General features: G+C 37.3%; 1 pseudogene; it reads right to left on the minus strand.

Moving 5' to 3' along the window:
* Positions 1 to 20701: 20701 nt before the first annotated feature.
* LOC136145790 (NEDD8-conjugating enzyme UBE2F-like) lies at positions 20702 to 21282 on the minus strand (annotated as a pseudogene).
* Positions 21283 to 27058: the final 5776 nt, after the last annotated feature.

Consider the following 27058-nt stretch of genomic DNA (forward strand, 5'->3'; position numbering starts at 1 on the left):
GGTTGTGCTCCAGGAATCTTGTCCTTAGCCTGAAGTTACCATTGTCCACCTGGGTGAGGACCTTAGTTCCCATAAAATTACTCAGAAGTTGTTAAGTATATTCCTTGAGGCATAACCAGAATCCTTGCCCCCAAGGCTGCGCTATTGTTTCTTGACTGCTTCTCCCTCATCTCTGCATCCCCACCCTTCCCTTCTCATCAAATGTTGGAATCTGCCCTTTCAAACTCAGTGAAAGGTCAAGGAAACTGAAAGAAGCCTGTTTCTTGTGAACAAGAAGCAGGGGACACAGAAAGGATTTGTCCCTGGGAGCCCTACAGAGTCCTGCTTAGTTTCAAGGTCAGAAGAGGTGCTGACAGTGAGGGTACAGAAGGAAGATGATGAATGTTATTTGTGTCCTCAAATGAGACCAGCTACAGTGGTGGGCACTGCTGTTTGCCCCATTGACTTCTCTAAATTTCCACCATGGATTTTCTTTTGGAATGAAATGGAGAAAGCCACTTCACTTGTCTCTACTGCTGTGTTAGAGAAGATGCCTTCAGGGTATTTTCTTAGTGGCCTGATATGAGGGATCTAAGCACATTGTTATCAGGCTCTTTTTCTGATTGAGATTGCTATGTTTGTCCATTTACCTTCAAAACTAGGCAAGTGAAAACCAGAAAGAGCTCACATGGATCATGTGAGGCCAAACAAATTGCCCCCTTACCCTAAAGAGTAATAAGAGCATTATTTCCATCTAATGAAAGGGCCAATTATAGCTGTCACTGAAGGAAAGCTACAGGGCTCAAAATAGCTTGGAGTTAAAACTCCCCTCCAGGTCTTCCGCACCATTCTATATAGAATAAAGAAAGGAATGGACATTAAGATTGATTATGTTCATCTCCCAACCGACCCCAGTCTCCGGCCAGTCTCAGGAATTCCTTGCCCCAGTTGTTGAAAGCTAACTAATCAAAAATAATCTTGAGGAAAAACAGACCCCCTCAAAACGATGTATCTCCACATATGTATGTTTCCTATACATACCTGCTCTATTCTTGACAGCGCAGCAGCCCACTAATCTGACTGCTGCCCCTTCTCACCTCATTAAAGGTGACCTGCTAGTGTAAAGTGCTGGTCTCATTCTTTTTCCGACGCTCACCTTCTGTAACGCCCTTACTTTACAGTCACGATATTATGACCCATTTTGTTTGGGCATGTCATTTTGAGGAAGAGTTACTCCTCTATCAGTAAAGCTTGTCCTCTCTGTCCACTGATGCTGAATCCAATCCTGGAGACACAGGTTGGGGTGAAGTAGGAAAGAATAGCTTATTATTTTGCCTGGCAAAGGGAGTCACACCAGGCTTCTGCCTCAAAAAACCATGTGTCTCGATCCTAGAGAACTTATGGAGGGCTTTTAAAACAGTGGGTCAAAGGTGGGTTCCCTGATAAGATTAGGGTGTTAGCAGGGCCTGCACTCTCCTAATCTCCTCTCAGGTGGTCCTTCTCCTAATCTTAATGAGCTTCTTTCTACCCTTTCATCTTGTGTCAGGTGATTTCTTAGCTGCTTAGTCCTTGATCAGCAGCTGTTCAAATCAGCCCTTTGGAACTCAGAGATTCAAAGAGGCTGGAGTCTTGCCTCCAAGAAATAGGGTACAGAAAGTCCTCTATGTCTGGGAGCCCCACAGGGTCCCACTCAGTTTTAATAATTCAGGGGAGCCTGGTGAGCTACAGTCCATGGGGTCACAAAGAGTTGGACATGACTGATAATACTTTCATCTTCAAGGTATAGGTATTTGGATTATGCAATATGACCTATGGAATATACTTACCACTATGCTTGACACATATATGCTCTTGTGAAATATTTTCTCATATTATTAGCTTCCATGATAGATCATTAGGATGGTTATAGGTCTCTGTTTTCCTCAGAACATACAGACTATGTGTGCTTACCCCGTGTTATTAACACTAGTGGCTACTTTAACTTTGAAAAATACCCAAGTTTGGATGCTAATATTTTATGCTCACCCTTTGTTGGCCTTTTATACACTTGAGTCTACTTCCTAAAATCTGTCACCTAGTTTCTATCCTCTTTTTCTTTGCCACTGTAAAAGTTCTCAGAATTTTTTGCATAGATTACTGCTATAGCCTTTCAGCTACTCCCATTGCCTCCAGTAGTGCCCCTTTCATCCTGTCTCAACACTGACAGCAGATGAACTAAGTTCAAATATATTCATATCACTAAGATTGTTCAAAGACTTTCCAGAGCCATCTTTATACATTTTTTTTTATCATGCTAGTTACAATTTATTAAGATCTAAAACCTGTCTACATCTTCTTTCAACAGGTCAGTACCTTGAAGATTTGTTTTCTGGGCACAATGAAATAATGGCATTGCTATATTTTTTTTTCAGATAATATGGGCAGTCCTTTCCCTAAAATTAGTCAGTGTATGAAAATGGCAACTAGGAACTCATTTGCCAATGAAAAAATGAATCACCATTATCAAGCTAAAATCTTTAACCAATTTCTGAAAACTGTAATAAAATATATTTAAAAGCTTAGATTTATAACAATTGATAGTACTAGGGTGCACAATAATTAAAATATCTCCATTGCTAAACTATCAATATATTTGTTAATCAAACAGCTGACTTTTATGTGATACATACATTGTTAAGATTAACATAAATGTTAATCTTGCTTACAATATAGCAAGGCAAAGCTAAACACAAATAAATGAATTTGTGTTAGAACAAAATTCATTAAAAATATTCAATAAAAACAAACAAACAAACAAACAGTGACTCCACAAAAAAAAATTTACTCCCAAATGAGAAAGAAAATTGAAGAGTGAAAAACTTTGAGGAGGGAGAAGGAGGTAGGCTTGATGTAGACATAGGTTGTCAAGAGCTGTGTGAGTTTATGGTGCTGTTTTTTGTATGACCACATCTTCAGTTGTCTTGATGTACTGGTAGCAATTCCAACAAGCTTAAATTCTGGATAATATGTAACTTCATCAACTTTTTGAGGAAATACCAAATGTTTTCCACAGGGGCTGCACCATTTTACATCCCTGCCAGCAGTAATTGAGTATTCTAGTTTCTATATATCTTTGCTAAAACTTGTCAGTTTTCTTTTCCTTTTCAAAAAAAAGTTGCCTTCCTAGTGGGTATAAAGTGGTATTTCATTATGGTTTTAACACTTTTCCTGATGATTAATGATGCTGAGTATTTTTTCTAGTGCTTGCTGACTATTTGTGTATCTTCTTTGGAAAAATGTCTAAGTTTACTAATTTTTAAATTGGGTTGTCTTTTGTGTTGAGTTATAAAAATTATTTATATATGAGTGCTATCCCATTGTCAATTATATGATTTGCAAATGTTGGCTCCCCTTCTGGGGTTAACCTTTCACTTTTTTGATGGCTTACTTTGAGCCAAATGTTTTTAATTTCAGTAAAGTTCAACTTATTTGTATTTTCTTTTGTGGCTTGTGCTTTTGATGTCATAATTAAGAAGTTCTTGTCTAATCCAAAGTCCAATAAATTTATTTTTCCTCCCACGAATTTTCTAGTTTTAGCTCTTATATTTAGGTTTCTGATTCATTTTAAGTTAATACTTATATTTTGTGTGAGATATGGGTCCAGATTCATTGTTTTGAATATGGATATCCAGTCATGCCTCATGACTATTTGTAGGAAAGACTATTTATTCTTTTCCCATTGAATGATCTTGGCACCCTGACTGAAAATTGGTTGACCACAGATACATGGGTTTATAACAGCATTACTCATAATAACTAAAAGGTATAAACAATACCAGTGTCCATTAACTGGTGAATAAAGTAAACATTTTATACTCACACAATACAATATTATATAGACATGGGATAATATTCAGCTTTAAAAATGAAGGAAACCCTGACTTTTACAACAATATGGATGAAACTAGAGGACATTATGTTAAGCGAAATACACCAGGCCCGGAAAGACAAATATTGTATGGTCTCTGTTATAGGAGGAATCTAAACTAGTCAAATTCATAGAAGCAGATAGCAGAATGGCAGTTGCCAGGGCCTGGGGTGGGGGAAATAAGTAGAGGCGATCAAAGGATATGAAGTTTCCATTATGCGAGATAAATAAATTCTGGAGGTGTAATATAGAGCAGTGTGAATATGGCTAACAATATTTTAATTGCATACTTGAAATTTGTTGTGTAGATCACATGCACAGAAAACAGTGGCAACTCTGTAAGGTAATGGATATGTTAATTAGCTGGATCATGAGCATTATTCCATAAGGTATATATATATTATAAAATTGTCTTATACTTTAAATATACACAATTTTTATTTGTAAATTATAGCTCAATAAAGATGGAAAAACATATGTAAATACTTAGGCCTGGATACTAGCACATAACAGAGGCTCAATAAGTTTTTTCTTTTTATTTTGCAAAAAGCAATTTATACAATAAGCTTGTTGTAAGTCTTCTTTTGTTCATTTACATGTTATAGTTCAATATGATGCCACAGGCCCTTGCTCAGAAAAACATTATTAAAAACACAAAATTAATGAAAGAAGTGAGACAGAGGTCACATATTGAATGATTCCATTTATATGAAGTATTCAGAATAAGCAGATACATAGAGAGAGAAACAGAGTGGTGATTGTCAGAGACTGTAGGGAAGATGATGAGAGTGTCTATTTAATGGATTTTCATTTGAGGTGATGAAAAAATCCTGGAACTAGATAGTGGTGATGGTTGCACAACATTCAGGCCACTGAATTGTACACTTTTAAATGGGTTAAATGATATACCTTGTATGTATTTTACCACAGTAAAGAAGCTAAAGTCATTGGATTCCAACAGAAATCAACTTTACTAAAGTGGTTATAAGACCACTAAAAATAAGCCAATTTTTTGTTTGTAAAAAGATAATGAATATAGATGTATGCTACAACATAGGTGAACCTTAAAAACAAAGTGAAGAAGTCAGTCACAAGGAAAAACAGAGCCTATGATTCCATTTATATTAAACAACAAACACATACACTCATGCAGATTACAGAGACAAAAAGTAAATTATCAATAATTATTGCCTAAGGTTGGGGAGATGAGAGCTCAGGAGGTGGGGGCTAAGTAGTGCGAGTTTTCTTTTTGAGGTAATGAACATGTTCTAAAGTTGACTGTGGTTGATATATGTTTGCACAATTTTATGAATATAAAAATGATTGAATTGTACACCATACATGGGTTAATTGCATGAAACATAGATTATAACCCCAAAAATTTGTAAAAGAAATTCTATGACCTTGAAAAGATAAGCGGTAAAGGGAATATTTAAAACCAACTATCCAGTTCAGAGGAATTGATGGTTTCCATCATTTTGCTGTATCTGAAAGAGCTCTATCAGGAAAGAGGTTTGTAAATCATCAGGGCACATGGTTGATGTTCTAGCATGAAAGAATTGCAAAATGCAGTTTCGTTCTTATTCTTGTTACTGATTTTCTTTGTATGGTGCTATAGTGTTTCCATTTTAATCCCTTTTGTCGTGTCCCTTGCTACCTTCTGTGTGAATTTTATTTCAACTTTTTTTTCTTAACTTTTGTAATTCATTGTACAACTCAGGCAAAAACAAAAGCTAAAAATGAAACATTTGAATCCTTCAAGATAGTGACAGAGAATATTATAGACTGCATAATGGAGTGTAACTGCTCCTCTTAGGACAAGGAGCAGTGAAGATGTGTGTTCCCTGTTTATATTGAATGCAATTTTAAAAATATCTACACATGAATCGGACATTCTACCAATTATATTTTAGAATATAACTGGCAACTTCCCACACAGTATTTTGCATTTGAGTTCATAAATATAACATTTTTCTTATTTAAATTTTGACTCAAAACTTTTAACTGAAAGATATATTTGTTCTATGAAATTTAGTCATAAAAATAACAGAACTGTTGATATTTTACTGGGAAATCATGAAGAGGAAACAGTTATGCCACAGAAAACCTGTGTGTGTACTTCCCCAGATATAGCCTAGTTTTCTTTGCTCCTGTAAGAGTGAATAATCCTCTCTCTCCCCCATCACCACCATCTTTTACATCTGCAAAATATATTTCCATATTTCAAGACATATTTTTTAGAGTGAATAATCCTCTCTCTCCCCCATCACCACCATCTTTTACATCTGCAAAATATATTTCCATATTTCAAGACATATTTTTTATCTTTTGTACTTATCTGAGACAAAAACTCCCCTGAGTTGTACAAGTCTGCCTGGTCTGTATTAGGTGTACAGCCTACATTCTCCTTTTACCTCTGTCGTGGCTATGATAGTATAGTACTTAGCTGTTTATTTATTTGTCTTTATTTCATATACTACTTAAATCCCCTGAGGGCAGGAATAATATCTGGCTCATTTCTGAATCCCTACATCTAACAAAGCACCTAGCCCTTGGTGGCACTCAAAAACATTCACGGAGTGAAGGAAGGAAGGAATCCAAACTGAGCAATTATCTATAACAAGCCTGTGGCTCAGGAGAAAAGCTAGAGCTGCTGATACATATTTATAAATCTTCTGAGTAGAGCAGGTAGTTGAAGCTTTATGAGTGGATGAGATCACTCCCAGAGAAAGTAAATAGCACTGGTTCTCAAATCTGGCTACACTTTCAAATTACCTAGGGAGCTTTAAAAGTGATAAAAACACCTAGGATCCACCCCAGGAATTCTGAAGCAACATTTCTGTGGGTGGAGCCAAACAATCCTGGTTCCTAAACCTTCTCAGGTGATTCTAATGCAAAGTCAGAGTTAAATACTGGTAGAGTTAAACAAAACAAAACAAAACAAAATCACCTGAATTCAAAAGACATCACCTTCAAGATAAAAAAGCAAACAAACAAACAAACAAACAAAAACAAGTAAAGATCAGGATATGAAAGAGTATAAACAAAAAAGAACAAAGAGTATAAACAAAAAAGAACAAAGAGTATAAAAAATTTAAATCAAACAAGCAGATAAATAAGGAACTGAGAAAAATGATTCAAAAAGGTAAGAGATCTTAAAGTTATATTGTCACAGAAGCCCAGAGATGAGGGAGTCCCAAGAAGGAAGAGTTGTGTATAAAGTGTAAAATGCCAAACAGATTCCCTGGACATTAGAAACTAAAATACAGAAAGAGAGAGACAGACTTAGGAGTTAAATGGCAATTTCTATTAAAGTTATTTAGATAGTCAGTGATTGCATCCATGAAATTAAAAGATGTTTGCACCTTGGAAGAAAAGCTATGACAAAACTAGGCAGCATATTAAAAAGCAGAGACATTACTTTACCAACAAAGGTCCATATAGTCAAAGCTATGGTTTTTCAAGTAGTCATGTATGGATGTGAGAGTTGGACCGTAAAAACGGCTGAGCACTAAAGAATGGATGCTTTAAAAAAAAAAAAAAAAGAACAGATGCTTTCAAACTGTGGTGCTGGAGAAGACTCTTGAGAGTCCCTTGGACTGCAAGGAGATCAAACCAGTCAATCCTAAAGGAAATCACCCATGAACATTCATTGGAAGGACTGATACTGAAGCTCCAATACTTTGGCCACCAGATGTGAAGAGTTAACTCATTGGAAAAGACCCTGATGCTGGGAACACTTGAAGTCAGGAGGTGAAGGGGAAGACAGAGGATGAGATGGTTGGATGGCATCACCTACTCAATGGACGTGACTTCCAGGAGATGGTGTAGGGCAGGGAAGCCTGGCGTGCTGCAGTCTATGGGGTCTCAAAGAGTCAGACATAACTGGGTGACTGAACAACGACAACTAGGTGGTTGGCTGCTAAGAAAATAACCCAAATTATAATAAATTCAAGAATAAATTAAACACAGAAACTACAAATTTCCCTAAAAATTATAAGAAATATTTATTATAAGGTGTTTCCAAGGAATTTTCAGTGTGTATTGTATTTTTAAGATATAATCATTCTTTATTATTCCATATTACTCTATAAATGTTCACAATAAAAATATGCTATAATCCTAAAAATATAATGTATTTCTCCAAATAGCATGAATCACCTTCTATGTAATCAGAAACTATAGTGTATCTGGGTAAAGAGTTGTAAAGCTGTGGGAATGGAACAAAGGAAAGGGAACTAATCTACTTATTCTACTGAAAAAGACAAAAAAAGCAGCTTTGCATATATTTTTATTAGATAGAGACTATCTGTCACCTTATTTGCTATTACCTTGATTGTAAATGCCAGGATTTTCCTGATGATGAGACAGGAGACAGATGTGCACCCCTCTCCAGTGTAAAGCAATTGGAGATTCAGTCCCTGTAGACTGAAACTCCAAGAGGAGAATAGCAGAACATAAGGGAGGAGGCTGGGCCTTGCCCAGACCACGTATTTCTTATTCTTGAAGTCAGGAGATCTCCTCGACCATATATGCACAGAAAAGGCTCCTTGGAGGCCAAAGGGGAGTTATATCAAGGGATGGCCTCTACCTATACACCTTTTCAGTAAAATTCATCTTGGCTAAGGGATGCATGTGCACATATGGGAGGATCCTGAGATTTAATACCAGGGAAGCCCAGAAGAAATGTCTCAAAAAAGTAATTCAAGCTGCCACAAAGGTGTAACCCAGGGACTCTCTCTGAGTCTGCCCATGTGTCTATCCACATATACCATATATTTTTTCCTCTTCATAAGTACTTTATTTGTTTCACTATTTTCCATCTTTGTGGGAATTCTTTTCTGCAAAGCCAAAGGAACAGGGCCCTTGTCACTGATGACTGGTCTATGGCTAGGATCTAGTGCTTTAACTGCCACAACCTGGCCCCAAACTCTGGGAACCCAAGTCTCACTTTAAGCCGTTGCAGGCCAAGGCTACCCGAGATCAATCAGGGTATTTTATTGCTATTGCTGATTCAAAAAACTAAGATAATGCAAATAAGAAAGTACAGTAAATTGTCAATTTCTAACTAATAAAAAAGTAATTGCTATGTAAGTCAAGATATAGACTTAAAACTAATTTGTATCCTGAAGAATATACTATCGGATCCCAATAAAACTCTATTCATATAACTTTCAAAACCTATCTTAAGGCACAAAATGCAAATTACAACTGTTTAGAGTTAATATGTTTTTAAATTTTGTACATTACTTTGTACAAAGTTAGAAACTCAAAGAGTATAGTTTGATGAATTTATTAATTAGATTCAATAATGAGATAGATAGGCATATTTTATAGGCCTAAATTGTGACTTCCAATCTTTTGATTTGGAAAGTATCATTTTGCCTTTACTTATGTCACACATTAAAGGTACAATGCCTTCATTTTTTCATCTTCAGGCAATGGAATGTTATCCTAGATTTTGTGGGCTCCTTACCAAAACACTAGGTCCAGTGTCAAAATCTTTCAGGCTTATATTTAAATTTTAATCATATATCATGAATTTCTGAGTTTTCTAAGAGAGTATAGCTGCAGTTTTCTTATGATTTTTCAACAAAATCAGTCTCTTTTATTTTGTCTCTGTTACTTGGAATGAAAATTCAGCTATATGTAAACTAACCAGCTATGAAAATCAAGGAAGGCTTAAATAAGTATTAATATAAACAGACTCCCAACTTCAAAAACTAATTAGCTACTAGGCTTTGGGTTTTACTCTTGGGAGAGAAAATCCATCTCTCTCCACACCCCCCCCCCCCCCCACTGCCCCAGCTATATCCCTTTATAGATACCATTCCCTTGTTTACTCTCCTTTACAGTTTAGCCAGGAGAAAGCCAGGAGCTACTTCTTATTTATCTCTTTCTATTCTCTTTAATGGTGGAGAATTCTAACCAAATGTGGTCCACTGGAGAAGGGAATGGCAAACCACTTCAGTATTCTTGCCTTGAGAACCCCATGAACAGTATGAAAAGGCAAAAATATAGGACACTGAAAGATGAATTCCCCAGGTTGGTAGGTGCCCAATATGCTACTGGAGATCAGTGGAGAAATAACCTCAGAAAGAATGAAGAGACAGAGCTAAAGCAACAACACTGAGTTGTGGATGTGACTGGTGATGGAAGTAAACTCTAATGCTGTAAAGAGCAATATTGCATAGGAACCTGATGTTAGGTCCATGAATCAAGGCAAATTGGAAGTGGTCAAACAGGAAATGGCAAGAGTGAATGTCGACATTTTAGGAATCAGTGAATTAAAATGGACTGAAATGGGTGAATTTAACTCAGATGACCATTATATCTACTACTGTGGGCAAGAATCCCTTAGAAGAAATGGAATAGCCATGATAGTCAACAAAAGACTCTGAAATGCAGTACTTGGATGCAATCTCAAAAATGACAAAATGATCTCTGTTTGTTTCCAAGGAAAATCATTCAATATCACAGTAATCAAGTTTATGCCCTGACCAGTAAGGCTGAAGAAGCTGAACTTGAATGGTTTTATTAAGACTTATAAGACCTTCTAGTACTTACACCCAAAAAAGATGTCCTTTTCATTATAGGGCCCTGGAATGCAAAAGTGGGAAGTCAGAAACAGCTAGAGTAACAGGTAAATTTGGCCTTGGAATACAGAATGAAGCAGGACAAAGGATAATAGAGTTTTGCTAAGAGAATGCACTGGTCATAGCAAGCACCCTCTTCCAACAACACAGGAGAACACTCTACACATGGACATCACGAGATGGTGAACCCCCAAATCAAATTGATTATATTATTTGCAGCCAAAGATGGAGAAGCTTTATATAGTCAGCAAAAATAAGACAGAGAGCTGACTGTGGCTCAGATCATGAACTCCTTATTGCCAAATTCAGACTTCAATTGAAGAAAGTAGAGAAAACCCCTAGACCACTCACGTACGACCTAAATAAAATCCCTTACGATTATACAGTGGAAGTGACAAATAGATTGAATGGATTAGATCTGATAGACAGCGTGCCTGAAGAACTATGGATGGAGATTTGTGACATTGTACAGGAGGCAGTGATCAAGGCCATCCACAATAAAAAGAAATGTAAAAAGGCAAAATGGTTGTCTGAGGAGGCCTTACAAATAGTTGAGAAAAGAAGAGAAGATAAGGAAAGGAGAAAAAGAAAGATATACCCATTTGAATGCAGAGTTCCAAAGAATAGTAAGGAGAGATAAGAAGCCTTCCTTAGTGATCAGTGCAAAGAAATAGAGGAAAACAATAGAGTTGGAAAGACTAGAGATATCTTCAAGAAAATTGGATACCAAGCGAACATTTCATGCAAAGATGGGCACAATATAAGACAGAAATGGTATAGACCTAACTGAAGCAGAAAATATTAAGAAGTGGTGGCAAGAATACAGAGAACTGTACAAAAATGATCTTCACAATTGAGATAATCACTATGGTGTGATCACTCACCTAGAGTCAGACATCCTGGAATGCAAAGTCAAGTGGGCCTTAGGAAGCATCACTACAAACAAAGCTAGTGGAGGTGATGGAATTCCAGTTGAGTTATTTGAAATCCTAAAAGATGGAGGGGCGGTACTAAGTTGGCAGAAGAATAGGATGGGGAGATCACTTTCTCCCCCACAAATTCATCGAAGGAACATTTGAACACTGAGCAAATTCCACAAAACAACTTCTGAACACTGGCAGAGGACACCAGGCACTCAGAAAGGCAACCTGTTGTCTTCGAAAGGAAGTAGGACAAAATATAAAAGATAAAAAGAGAGACAAAAGAGTTAGGGATGGAGACCCGACACAGGCAGGAGTCCTAAAAGAGGATAAGTTTCCAAACACAAGGGAATCCTCTCATCAGCAGGTCTGTGGGGAGTTTTGGAATCTCAGGGGGCAACGTAACCAAGAGGAAAAATAAATAAATAAATAAGTAAAGCCCATAGATTATGCCTAGTGGCAACTCCCAGTGGAGAAATAGACCAGATGCTGGCATCCTCCACCAGCAAGTGGGGGCTGAACAGGGAAGTGCCAACAGGGCCTGAATGCCCTGAGCGCAATCTGAGGGAGCTAACATGAGATAGCAACCCAAACTATGGGATAGCCAGAGAAAGAGAAAAAAAAAAGAGAGAGAGAGAAATTTCCCCCCAAAAGCCCTAACCTAAGGCACTGCCGTCCTGCTCACAGAACACAGGACTGAACTAATACCAGAGGTGTTCTGGCCCATCCCCCACCAGAGGCAGGCGGGCGGTAGCCAGAGCTGGAAAGGGGCAATCTCAGACCCAGAGATGGCATCCTCCACCAAACTGTGAGCAGGCCCCCAGTTGCTAACCAAGTCTTCCTGGGATCCTGGGCAGTTGACATCTGCCAGGAGGATTGCAAACAGAGATCTGCTTTCCAGAAGAGACACATGGCACATCTGAGACGACACTCCGGCTGTGCACCCAGGAAACCGAGAGGCTGGGATGAAGGAGGCGATAAGACACTCTTCACCTGGGAGTGTGAACTCGCCAAGCACCTGGTGGCCTGAGCTGCTCAGACCTGTGAGGGCACAAAACACAGACCCAACCGAGTCTGCGCCTTTGTGGATTACCTGAGAACCTGAACCTGAGTGGCTTAGACCTGGGAAGTGCACGCATCCCAGGGCCCGCTTTAGATAGTTCCCCTGCAGAGCAACCTGGATCCTGAGCAGTGTAGACTGGGAAAGCACACGTCATGAGTGGGGGCAAACCCAGTGTGGCCGAGACACTGTGAGCACTCCCCACACACGCCAGTGATGTTTGCTTGCAGCGTTCCTCCCCACAGCACAACTGAACAAGTGAGCCTAAATAAGTGACCACCTTTGCCCCCTGTGTCAGGGCAGAAATTAGACACTGCAGAGACTTGCAAAAAAAGATGACAAAATAAACAGAGGGAACCACTTTGGAAGTGACAGGTTCAACAGATTAAAACCCTGTAGTTAGCACTGACTACATTGGAAAGGACTTATGGCTCTTGAGAAGTAAAAGCTGGATCAAGGAACTATCTGAAACTGAACTGACCCCACACTGCCTGCAACAGCTCCAGAGAAATTCCTAGATATATTTTTACTATTATCATTTTTTAAATTAAAAAAAATTAATTTTAAATCCTCTATTACTCCTTTAATTTTCACTTTTATAACCTACTATTACCTTACAAAACAAAGACCCTATTTTAAAACAAACTTCATATATATTTTTTATAACTTTGCGTTTGTTTGTTTTTTTAATATTGCATTTTTGTGAGTCTAACCTCTACTCTAGATTTTTAATTTTTGTTTTTTGGTATTTGTTGTCAATTTTGTACCTCAAAACAAGGGACACAAAAAGACTGAAAGTGAAGGGCTGGAAAAATATATTTCACGCAAACGGAGACCAAAAGAAAGCAGGAGTAGCAATACTCATATCAAATAAAATAGACTTTGAAATAAAGGCAGTGAAGAGAGACAAAGAAGGACACTATATAATGATCAAAGGATCAATCCAAGAAGAAGATATAACAATTATAAATATGCACCCAACACAGGAGCACCGCAATATGTAAGGCAAATGCTAACAAAAATGAAAGGGGAAATTAGCAATAACACAATAATAGTGGGAGACTTTAATACCCCACTCATCCTATGGATAGACCAACGAAACAGAAAATTAGCAAGGAAACACAAAATTTAAATGATATAATGGATCAGTTAGACATAATTGACACCTATAGGACATTTCATCCCAAAATAATGAATTTCACCTTTATCTCGAGTGCACACAGAAACTTCTCCAGAATACATCACATCCTGGGCCATAAATCTAGCCTTGGTAAATTCAAAAAAATTGAAATAATTCCAAGCATCTTTTCTGATCACAGTGCAGTAAGATTAAATGTCAACTACAGGGAAAAAACTATTAAAAATTCCAACATATGGAGGCTAAACAACACACTTCTGAATAACCAACAGATCACAGAAGAAATAAAAAAAGAAATCAAAATATGCATAGAAATGAATGAAAATGAAAACACAACAACTCAAAACCTATGAGATACTGTAAAAGCAGTGCTAAGGTGAAGGTTCATAGCAATACAGACTTACCTCAAGAAACAAGAAAAAAGTCAACATAACCTAACTCTATACCTAAAGCCACTAGAAAAAGAAGAAATGAAGAACCCAGGATTAGTAGAAGGAAAGAAATCTTAAAAATTAGGACAGATATAAATGAAAAAGAAACAAAACAGACCATAGCAAAAATCAGCAAAGCTAAAAGCTGGTTCTTTAAGAAGATAAATAAAATACACAAATCATTAGCCAGACTCATCAAGAAACAAAGGGGGAAAGGTCAAATGAACAAAATTAGAAATGAAAATGGAGAAGTCACAACAGATAACACAGAAATACAAAGGATCAAAAGGGACTACTATCAGCAGCTATATGGCAATAAAAGGGACAATTTGGAAGAAATGGACAAATTCTTATAAAAGTAAAACTTTCCAAAATTGAACTAGGAAGAAATAGAAAATCTTAACAAACCATGACAAGCATGGAAATCAAAACTGTAATCAGAAATCTTCCAGCAAACAAAAGCCCAGAACCAGATGGCTTCACAGCTGAATTCTACCAAAAATTTAGAGAAGAGGTAACACCTATACTACTCAAGCTCTTCCAGAAAATTTCAGAGGAAGGTAAACTTCCAACCTCATTCTATGATGCCCCCATCACCCTAATACCAAAACCAGACAAAGATGCCACAAAAAGAGAAAAATATAGGCCAATATCACTGAGGAATATAGATGCAAAAATCCTTAACAATATCCTAGCAAACAGAATCCAACAACATATTAAAAAGATTATACATTGTGACCAAGTGGGCTTTATCCCAGGGATGCAAGTATTCTTTAATATCTGCAAATGAATCATTGTAATACACCACATTAACGAATTGAAAGATAAAAAACTTATGATTGTCTCAATAAATGCAGAGAAAGCCTTTGACAAAATTTAGCATCCATTTATGATAAAAACCCTCCAGAAAGCAGGAATAGAAGAAGCATACCTCAACATGATAAAAGCTATATATGACACCCACAGCAAACATTATCCTCAATGGTGAAAAACTGAAAGCCTTTCCCCTAAAGTCAGGAACAAGACAAGGATGCCCACACTCACCACTACTATTCAACATAGTTTTGGAAGTGTTGGCCACAGCAATCAGAGCAGAAAAAGAAATAAAAGGAATCCAGATTGGAAAAGAAGAAGTAAAATTCTCACTGTTTGCAGATGACATGATTCCCTACATAGAAAACCCTAAAGACCCCACCAGGAAATTACTAGAGCTAATCAATGAATATAGTAAAGTTGCAGGATATAAAATTAACACACAGAACTTCCTTGCATTCCTATACACTAACAATGAGAAAACAGAAAGAGAGGTTAAGGAAACAATTCCATTCACCATTGGACAAAAGGAATAAAATACTTAGGAATAAACCTACCTAAGGAAACAAAATACCTATAGATAGAAAACTATAAAACACTGATGAAAATAATCAAAGATAACACAAATAGATGGAGAAATATACCAAGTTCATGGATTGGAAGAATAAATATAGAGAAAATGAGTATACTACACAAAGCAATCTACAGATTCAATGCAATCCCTATCAAGCCACCAATGGTATTTCTCAGAGAACTAGAACAAATAATTTCACAATTTGTATGGAAATACAAAAAAAAAAAAATCTCAAATAGCCAAAGCAATCTTGAGAGAGAAGAATGGAACTGGAGGAATCAATCTGCCTGACTTCAGGCTATACTACAAAGCAACAGTCATCCAGACAGTATGGTACAACCACAAAGACAGAAATATACATCAATGGAACCAAATAGAAAGCCCAGAGAGAAATCCATGCACCTATGGACACCTTATCTTTGACAAAGGAGGCAAGAATATACAATGGAGAAAAGACAATCTCTTTAACACGTAGTGCTGGGAAAACTGGTCAACCACTTGTAAAAGAATGAAACTTGAACACCTTCTAACACCCTACACAAAAATAAACTCAAAATGGATTAAAGATCTAAACATAAGAACAGAAGCTATAAAACTCCTAGAGGAAAACATATACAAAACACTCTCTGACATAAATCACAGCAGGATCCTTTATGACCCACCTCCCAGAGTAATGGAAATAAAAGCAAAAATAAACAAATGGGATCTAATTAAACATAAAAGCTTTTGCACAACAAAGGAAACTATAAGCAAGGTGAAAAGACAGCCTTCAGAATGGGAGAAAATAATAACAACCAAATAACTGACAAAGAATGAATCTCAAAAATATGCAAGCAACTCCTTCAGCTCAATTCCAGAAAAATAAGCCACCCAATCAAAAAATGGGCCAAAGAACTAAACGGACATTTCTCCAAAGAGACATACAGATGGCTAACAAACACATGAAAAGATGCTCAGCATTACTCATTATTAGAGAAATGCAAATCAAAATCACAATGAGGTACCATCTCACATCGGTCAGAATGGCTACTATCCAAAAGTCTACAAACAATAAATGCTAGAGAGGGTGTGGAGAAAAGGGATGTCTCACACTGTTGGTGGGAATGCAAACTAGTACAGCCACTATGGAGAACAGTGTGGAGATTCCTTAAATAACTAGAAGTAGAACTGCCATATGACCCAGCAATCCCACTGCTGGGCTTAAACACCAAGAAAACCAGAATTGAAAGAGACACGTGCACCCCAATGTTCATCGCAGCACTGTTTATAATAGCCAGGACATGTAAGCAACCTAGATGCCCATCGGCAGAGAATGGATAAGAAAGCTCTGGTACATATACACAATGGAATATTACTCAGCCATTAGAAAGTATACAGTTGAATCAGTTCTAATGAGGTGGATGAAACTGGAACCTATTATGCAGAGTGAAGTAAGTCAGAAAGAGAAACACAATACTGTATACTAAGGCATAAATATGGAATTTAGAAAGATGGTAGTGATGACCTTCTATGTGAGACAGCAAAAAAGATACAGATGTATAGAACAGTCTTTTTGACTCTGTGGGAGAAGGCAAGGTTGGGATAATTTGAGAGAATAGCATTGAAACATGTATATTATCATATGTGAAACAGATTGTCAGTCCAGGTTTGATGAATGAGACAGGGTGCTCAGGCTGGTGCACTGGGATGACCCTGAGGGATGGGATGGGGAGAGAGGCAGGAAGGGGGTTCAAGATGTGGAACTCATGTACACCCACAGTTGATTCATGTCAATGTATGGCACAAACCACTACAATATTGTAAAGTAATTAGCCTCTAATTAAAATAAAAAGAAAAAAAACTATAAAATTTATTTGAACCCCACCACACCAAGAAATCCTAAAAGATGATGCTGTGAAAGTACTGCTGTCAGTATGGCAGCAAATTTGGAAGACTCAGCAGTGGCCCCAGGACTGGATAGGTTCAGTTTTCATTCCAATCCCAAAGAAAGGCAATGCCAAAGAATGCTCAAACTACCGCACAATTGCAGTCATCGCACACAATAGCAAGGTAATGCTCAATATTCTGCAAGTCAGGCTTCAATGACTTGTATGTGAACTGTGAACTTCAGGATGTTCAAGCTGGTTTTAGAAAAGGCAGACGAAACAGAAATCAAATTGCCAATGTCGGTTGAATCATCGAAAAAGCAAGAGAGTTCCAGAAAGACATCTATTTCTGCTTTACTGATTATGCCAAAGCCTTTGGCTGTGTGGATCACAACATACTGTGAAAAATTCTGAAAGAGATGGGAATACCAGACCACCTGACCTGCCTCTTGAGAAATCTGTATGCAGGTCAAAAAGCAACAGTTAGAACTGAATGTGGAACAACATGGTTTCAAATCGGGAAAGGAGTACTTCAAGGCTGTATATTGTCACCCTGTTTATTTTACTTATATGCAGAGTACATTAAGAGAAATGCTGGGCTGGATGAAGCACTAGCTGGAATCAAAATTTCCAGGAGAGATATCAATAACCTCAGATACACAGATGACTGAAAGTTAAAAAGAACTAAAGAGCCTCTTGATGAAAGTGAAAGAGGAGAGTGAAAAAGTTGGCTTTAAAACTCAACATTCAGAAAACTAAGATCATGGCATCTGGTCCCATCACTTCATCTCAAATAGATGGGAAAGCAACGGAAACAGTGAGAGACTTTATTTTTTTGGACTCCAAAATCACTGCAGATGGTGATTGCAGCCATGAAATTAAAAGACACTCGCTCCTTGGAAGAAAAGGTGTGACCAACGTAGACAGCATATTAAGAAGCAGAGACATTACTTAGGCGACCAAGGTCTGTCTAGCCAAAGCTATGGTTTTTTCCAATAGACATGTATGGATGTGAGAGTTGGACTATAAAGAAAGCTGAGTGCTGAAGAATTGATGCTTAAACTGTGGTGTTGGAGCAGACTCTTGAGAGTCCCTTGGACCACAAGGAGATCCAACAAGTCAATCCTAAAAGAAATCAGTCCTGAATATTCATTGGAAAGACTGATGCTGAAGCTGAATCTTCAATACTTTGGCCACATTATGCGAAGAACTAACTCATTTGAAAAAAACCTTGACACTGGGAAAGATTGAAGGCAGGAGGAGAAGGGGACGACAGAGGATGAGACGGTTGGATGGCATCACTGACTCAATGGACATGAGTTTGAGTAAACTCCAGGAGCTGGTGATAGACAGGGAGGCCTGGTGTGCTGCAGTCTATGGAGTCACAAAGAGTCAGACATGACTGAGAGACTGCAATCTTCATTTTATGTGCAGGACTGCAGTCTCTCCTCACATAAAATGAAGATTGTTGGTTGGATAGTGACAATAACGTGACTAAACTAAATCCAATTCTCACCATACTCAAACCTTTAGTGCCATTTGATAGTTCTATTTTATTGACTCACTTCCTACATTTGGCTTCTGAGACACCACCCTGTCTCTTTCCCAACCACATATCTGATTCCTCTACATCTCAGAATGTACAGATTTGGTACATCAAATTGCGTATTCAAAATTCCCCCAGATGTGTGCATGCGTGCTAAGTTGCTTCAGTCGTGTTCAACTCTTCGTGACCCCATGGACTGTAGCCTGCTAGGTTCCTCTGTTCATGGAATTTTTCAGGCAAGAATACCAGTGTGGGTTGCCATGCTCTCCTCCAAGATATCTTCCCAACCTAGGGATGCAACCCACATCTCGTCTCCTGCATTGGCAGATGGATTCTTTACCACTAGCACCACCCGGGAAGCCCAAATAAAGGACTGTTTAGTTTGATGTTTAGCTTGCTTAAATAATGTAACAAGTTCACAACCAATCTCTTGATTCCCCCACCACTAATAAAGAATAGTCTTTCTTTAAAAATTTTCCCCTTACTTTAGGAGCTCAAGGTACATATCCTGATATCATCTGTGGCTTATCTGTTTCTCAGATACTTCACATCCAATTCAGAAGTATGTTGTCTACCATCAGAGTATATCAAGTATTGATCTTTCCTCACCAACTTAATATACTATTACAGTTCAACCAACCATCATTTCTTGCCTCTATCATTGTATTACCATCTTATTCTATTTCTCTACATTCACTCTTTATTCCTTAAAGTATTTTTTATGTTTTTCATTTACTTAAAACCCTTAAAAATCCTCTTATATCAAAGTAAAATTCAGTGTCTTTATAATTGCCTATAAAAATGTGGGACATGATCTGGTCCCCCATTCCACTTTATGGCTTATATCTTTTTGCACTTTTCCTTGTTCACTCTGCTCCAACTAGACACTCTTTCCTCTGCTGATATTTTCTGAATATACATGCTTTCTATCAGGAAAGTTCAAGAAGGTACTTGGACTTGAACGCACATCATTTCTCTTGGATACTCAGCATATTTCTGCATTTTTCCTCCTTCAGACATTGGCATGTAAGTCTTAGCAACTCTCATGCTGACAACCAAAGGGCATGAACTTCTCATCTTACCCTTTCATTCTTACCAGTTCTCACCAGCCCATTTGCTTGATCCTGCCTTGGAAATATGAAGATATAGAAATTATCAGCAGTGCTTTTGCCAGTCATTTTTTCTTTGATAGTTTCTTTGTATTTCTCCTCAATGGTTGCTTGACTCAGCATCTTTCTGTCTGCTCTGCACAAAGAAGATAACAAATTAAATGAGAATAGAAAAAATTATTAGAGTATTAAATCATATAAATTCCAAATCTATTCCAAAATATACTTATATAAAAGAAAATATGCATTTTGGAAAGAGATGGGCAGTTTCATGACATCTGGGCAGGGCTAATATTCCAGAAAGGAGCTAACATTTTTGCATCCGGTCACAGTTTGTGATGAGTTTCTAATCAGCCATCTGCAAGCTACACTGAGCACATCAGTAGCATCAGTGCAGGAGACTGACTTTGGTACTGACTCTGGGAAAAGGGAAAGAAGCATGCTTTAGCCTCAATTCTGAGTTCATGACAGCTTCTCAAAGATCTCATCAACAACCTATACAGTACAATTTCAAAAAAGGTAAGCATGTTAAGGTAAGTGAATGACTCTTGATAACCCCAAACACATTATCTTGCTGCATTTATGTGGAACTCTCTATCTACCACGGGCTGTGTGAAGAGGTTCTTCCTCAGGACAACATACTCACAGGACTCTGGAGGACCCAGTGGGACTGAGGGGGGCCTGAGGACTGGGGAAGAGGCTTCCTTTTTATTCAGTTGGAGACAAACTTAATACACACAGTACACAGCGCTGTAGTCTTCTCCTATCCTCTGGCACAACACTTCATGCTGTCTTCAACTTTATTCTGGAAGCCATCCTTGTCCTGAAAATGATGTTCTGCAGCTTCACTATTTGGTGGATAATCAAAATTCAAAAGATCAGTTAACAAAGAGTTGAATCTCCAAACAACATTCCTCAATGTCCTCCTGAGAGCCCAGCCAGTGCTGTCAATTGAACGTTCTCGCAATAAACCTAGACATATTTCACCTGTCTCTGTGATGTTGGGGTGCTATAACCCGGTGAAGCATCTCACTGTGGGAGGCACCATGTTATATGCATCAGGAACTTCAATTTCAAACAAATTTTCTACCCTGGTAGTAACGCTCATCTATCAAAAAAACACAAAACAACAACAAATCCTGGAGTTTACAGTTAGCTGAAAGCAATGAAGCTTGCTTGGATGAAGAAAATGCATTTTATACCTAAAAGGTAGATTAGTTTCAACCTCTGTAACAAGTAGCCTGTCTCTCACAGAATCTTGATGGGTGGAGTCAGAGGTTGTGTCTATGCTTGTAACTCTGAGAGATGATTATCCTGATTCAGTTGGCTTGCCAGCATCAGCATTATGGCTACCTTACTCTGGTCACCATGAGACAGGCGAGGCAGGATGTGGGAGAGGAAGTGGCCAGACACACAGTAGCACCAGAGTGGTGAGGAAGAGACTCAGCTGCTCCCTTTTTCCTTGGCAGTCTTTTTTAAGAGCTGAAAGAAGCTAATCTCCACACATCTCCCAGCCCCCAAATTGACTGGAATTCCAGAAATCGGTAGATATAGCAATTAAAGAGTTAAACTCGGAGAAATATTTCATAGTACCTGAATCAATAAAATTACCTCTTCTTTGAAACTTACTACTCTACAATTAAAATTCTGTAGTGAAAACTGAAGTATGTAGTGACATATAAAGTTCACTTTTCCTGTGATGGTCACTGTTCAAAGTGACCCCCATGGTCCCTGACTCTGGATATTCACATCATTGTGTAGTTCTCTCTGATATTGTGTCATAATTGGCTTGTGTGACCTATAAAATATGACAGAGGTGATGGTATATGATTTACAAGTTTAAGACATAATAGAAATGATGACATTTACTTCTTGTTCTGTCTTGGATTATGTGGCTAGGGGAAGCCAGCTGCTATGTCATGAGGTCACTTGGTATACTATGAAGAGATCCACTTACGCCTTATGCCAAAAGCCCTGTGAGTGGCCCATCTTATGAGAAGATCCTCTATCTCCTATCTAGTCAGCAGATACCTGCAGCCCCATCAGGTCTCTCATGAGAGGCCATGAGACTAACCAGTCAACCAAGTTATTCATGAATTTCTAACTCATAGAAACTGTAAGATACTAATTTTTACTGTTTTAGTCCTTCATTTAGGGGATTGAGTTTTTGGAGATTAATTTGTTGTGCAGTAATGGGTAACTGGGACTTTCCAGGTGACTCAGATGGTAAAGAATCCGTCTGCAAGATGGGAGACCTGGTTTTGAACCCTTGGTGGGAAGTTTCCCAGAGAAGGAAATGGCAACCCACTCCAGTATTCTTGCCTGGAGAAGTCCATGGCAGAGAAGCCTGGTGGGCTACAGTTCATGGTGTCACAAAGAGTTGGACATGGCTGAGTAACTAACACAAATACAATGGGTAACTAGTATACTTCTCAAAATTAATGTCTTAAATGCTAGTTTAGTGTATATCTGAATAACCTAACAATCAGATGACTCTCCAGCATAGAAACTTAGTGATTGACTCCCACTGTAGAGGTTCCAAAAGGACAGACACTCACTTTTCCAACATTTTCAATACTGAACACTGTACCTGCATGTTAGATAAGCTCATCCAATTTCACCTGGGACTTTGAGTCAAAAGTTATTTATACAACAAATCAAAGGTTATAGAAAACAAATTCTAACAATAGCTTCAGAGACTGTAGCAACTTCAAGTATCCTGGTGTGCCAGGGGCCACAGAGCCAGTAGTGCTAGCAGCAATCAAAGTTACAATTTCCAGTGTTCAGCTGTAGAAACAGGAGTCATCACCCAACTGATTCAGTGGTGAAATCTGGCTATGGCTTGCACTTTCATTTTTCCATTATTTTTGCCAGTTTTCTAAGCCTGATAACCTAGAATTCCAGCAAATTTATTCATATATCAGTTGAGGTAATTGTAGCTGCTTGAAAAAAACACTCAAAGCTTCAGTGGTTTAAAATATAGACATTTATTTCTCATCAAGTCACTGAACTTCGAGGATTTTTAGTTAGTAGATGACTTGGATTGTTTCCATCTTGATACTCTGTTACTCCCTAAGACTGTCAACATCTGCAGTTAAAGCAAGAACAAATAGGAATGAAGAAGTTACTCCATTTTAAAGTCATTCTATGAAGCAACACACAATCACTTATCCTCACCTTCTTAGATGAGACCCAGACAGCAGACCCACAGGGATTCACAGGTGAAGAGTGATATAGTCCATAATTTGCAGCAATTTCTTAGTAACAACTCTTTTCAACAGAATAGAAAGTACAAAACCTGAGTCATAATTATCCATTTTTGTCACATTATGCTGTGAGTGTGTTACAATAAGTTTATTTGTTTGTTTTGCTTAAATCTGCCAGAGGTAGATTGTTTGCAACTGGGACTCCTGCCTAATATAGCTGTATTCTCAGCACTTGATCGAAATCAACCTATAATTGGACCAGTTAATATAAATTATGTTGAATTAGCTCTTTTTATCTTATTGAATTTCTTATTTTAATAATAGATGGGTTATTTATCAATAAATAGCTCATAAAACCCGCTGTCATCTGTGACACTAAACAGATGACTGTTTTAGTGACTCCATTAACACTAAAAAAGTTGTAAGCCTATGTTTGTGGTGTATACATTTAGAAACAAGGGCGGTCTCATAGTTATAAGCAATTTGTCAGTTATGGCAACATTATATTTGAAAAATCCCTAGGAGAAACTTATTTATTTTACTTGCATTAATCAACAATACTGATATCCAACACTACATAGGCATACATTTTTTCAGAAATTATTTCAAATAAAGGGAGACAATTTTCCCAAAAATAGTTGAGGATTATTTAATATTATATTATATTTCCTTAGTCATATAAATAACTATAGTTATATAATGTTTATTGCTATGGAGAATCTCTACAAATAATAAATACAGCTTAAAATTGTATTATTGTTCTTCAAATTTATTTTATTGATTAAAAAAATATTGTTAGGAGAACAAAAAGACAAGACACAGATTTGGAGAAAATTTTTGCAAACACATAGCTGATAAAGTGCTGGTATTAAAAACATATAAATATCTCTTAAAACTCAAGGATTAGAAAACAACCCAGTTGAGAACTGGCCAATAGTTCTAAGATGACATCTCACCAAAGAAGATGTACAGACAGCCGTAAGCATATGAAAAGATGCTCAAGTTTGCTAATTACTAGAGAAATCAAATCAAATTTACAATGAGATATCACCTCACACTAGTAAGAACAACCATCATTAAAAATCGACAAATAATAAATGCTGGAGAGGATGTGTAGGAAAAGGAACCTTCATCTCTTATTGATGGGAATATAAATTGGTACAGTCGCTTTGGAGGACAGGATGGAGATTCCTTAAAAAATGAAGCATAGTTACCATATGATCCTGAAATCCCCTTCCCAGCCATGTAGCAGAAGAAAACTCTAATTTCAAACTATACATGACTTATTTCATTTATATGAAAACCCTCCGAGTCCAACCATGTTGCTGCAAATGGCAAAATGTCATTCTTTTTTATGGCTGCGTAGTATTCCATTGTATATATGTACTACATCTTCTTTATCCATTTATCTGTTGATGGACACTTAGATTGCTTCCATATATTGGCAATTGTAAACAGTGGCTGCTATGAAAATTGGGATGTGTGTATCTTTTAAAATTGGTGTTTTTGCTTATTTTTAAATCTTTACTCCAAATACTCCAATTTACTCCAAATTACACCAAAGTAGAATTTCTGGGTCATGTGCTAGTTTTGTTTTTAGTTTTTTGAGAAACCTCCATACTGTTTTCCACAGTGGCTGCACCAGCTTACATTCTTTCCAACAGTGCATGGGTGCTCCAAATACTCCAATTTACTCCAAATTACACCAAAGAAGAATTTCTGGGTCATGTGCTAGTTTTGTTTTTAGGTTTTTGAGAAACCTCCATACTGTTTTCCACAGTGGCTGCATCAGCTTACATTCTTTCCAACAGTGCATGGGTACTCCAAATACTCCAATTTACTCCAAATTACACCAAAGTAGAATTTCTGGGTCATGTGCTAGTTTTGTTTTTAGCTTTATGAGAAACCTCCATACTGTTTTCCACAGTGGCTGCACCAGCTTACATTCTTTCCAACAGTGCATGGGGGCTTCTTTTTCTCCACATCCTTGCCAACCATATCTCATGATGGTTTGGATTTGTATTTCCCTGATGATTAGACATGTTGAGCATCTTTTCAAGTAATTGTTGGCCCTTCGCACATCCTTTTTGGAAAAATGTCTATTCAGATCTTGCGCCTACTTTTTCCCCCACATTGCACAGTATGCACAACTTCTCCAACCAGGGATCAAATCCATGTCCCCTGCAGTGGAAGTATGGAGTCTCAACCACTGGAAGGATGGAGAAGTCCTGCCCATTTTTTAAAATCAGGTTTATTTTTTTTAATGTAGAATTTATGAGCTGTTTATATTGTTGGATATTAGCCCCTTAAAAGTCATGTCATTTGCAAATATTTCTCCCATTCAGTGGTGGTCCTTTTGTATTTTTTGATTCTTGAAAATCTATTTTTTAAATTTCTGAATAAGGATGACCATCTCAAAAAGAATACTTCAACTTAACATAAGCTTCACTTAGAAATTTCGGAAATTATTTATTCATAAATTAAGCAAATATTTTTCAGTCCTCTAATATGTATGAAGCCCTCTACTAATCATTACAAAGTTAATATAAGGTAAAGATAAACATGGTACTTGCTTCATAGAACTTAAAAACTGGTTAATAAAAAAAGTAGCTTTTCCTTCCAAATTACTTATAGACTTATTATACATTTGGAATGAATCAAGTTTCTAAGTAACAGAAATCATGGATACAGTGAAACAAACATATAGGGCTTATTCACTTCATATGCAGACATTTCAGATGAAAGCAATTGCTGCCATTTCTTCAGGAGTTAAATAAAGGTGGACCTATAACCATGGTCCTTGTCTTTGGCTTTTACTTGTGTCTCCCATGATCACAAGATGCTTAACGCAGCAGTTCATTATAAAGGAGTCTTTTGTACTTACTTCAGTGGAAAGATGAAAGAAGCAACAAGATGGTATCTATGTAAGAAAAGCAAAAGTTCTATAAGAAGTTCACAATGTACTTCTATTTACATTTAAATTGGTCTTAACTGGATTATATTGTCACTATTGGCTAAAAGATGATCAAGAGGATTGCATGAGCCAAATAGAAGACCCTTCAACGCAGGACTAGAAAATTACTAAGTATTATTTTCCAGTGCAAATGACTAATAAAGAGAATTCCAAACCAGCTTGCAAAGAACAGATTTAGAGATAATTCTCAATTCTGTTGAAAAACAAAGTATTAAATCTTATAGAGCATACATAAAACATTTGGCAATTTATTAATCCACATTTTGTTTGAAAGTTGTTTTAAAGGTAAAATGGTATATATGCATGCATATGCATATATATATATATATATATATATATATATATATATACTATCCATTATCCAAATTATTGTGCTTTCCTGGTGGCTCAGATGGTAAAAGAATCAGCCTGCAATGCAGCAGACCTGGGCTCAATCCCTGGGTCAGGAAGATACCCTGGAGGATGGCTACCCACTCCAGTATTCTTGCCTGGAGAATTTTATGGATGGAGGAACCTGGCAGGCTACAGTCCATGGGTTAGCTTAAGAGTCAGACATGATTGAATGACTAACAGTATATATGTTAAGCATGTACTGACAATCAACTATATATTGGCGGTAGTATTTGATATCATGAACATAAGAATAAATAAGAGATGACTAGGTTCATTAAGTACTTCATAGTATAATAAGGAGACAGATATGAAAACATAATTATAAGACAATGTGATCTGTGCAACGTTAAATCTTCTAGTATAATGTGTCATATTCAAATAGTATTAGAATATTATAAAGCCTTTGGTTAATATGCCACTGGTGTTAATCCTTAACCTGGAAACCTCGGCAAGACTGAAAGAAATCCTGACAAATAGAAAAGGACTCTATTGTCATCTAGTGGCCAAACTTGTGTCCTCGAAATGGTTGAGTTATCTTGGATATCAT

This window comes from Muntiacus reevesi, chromosome 1 (genome assembly GCF_963930625.1).
Source record: "Muntiacus reevesi chromosome 1, mMunRee1.1, whole genome shotgun sequence".
In the NCBI taxonomy this organism is placed as follows: Eukaryota; Metazoa; Chordata; class Mammalia; order Artiodactyla; family Cervidae; genus Muntiacus; species Muntiacus reevesi.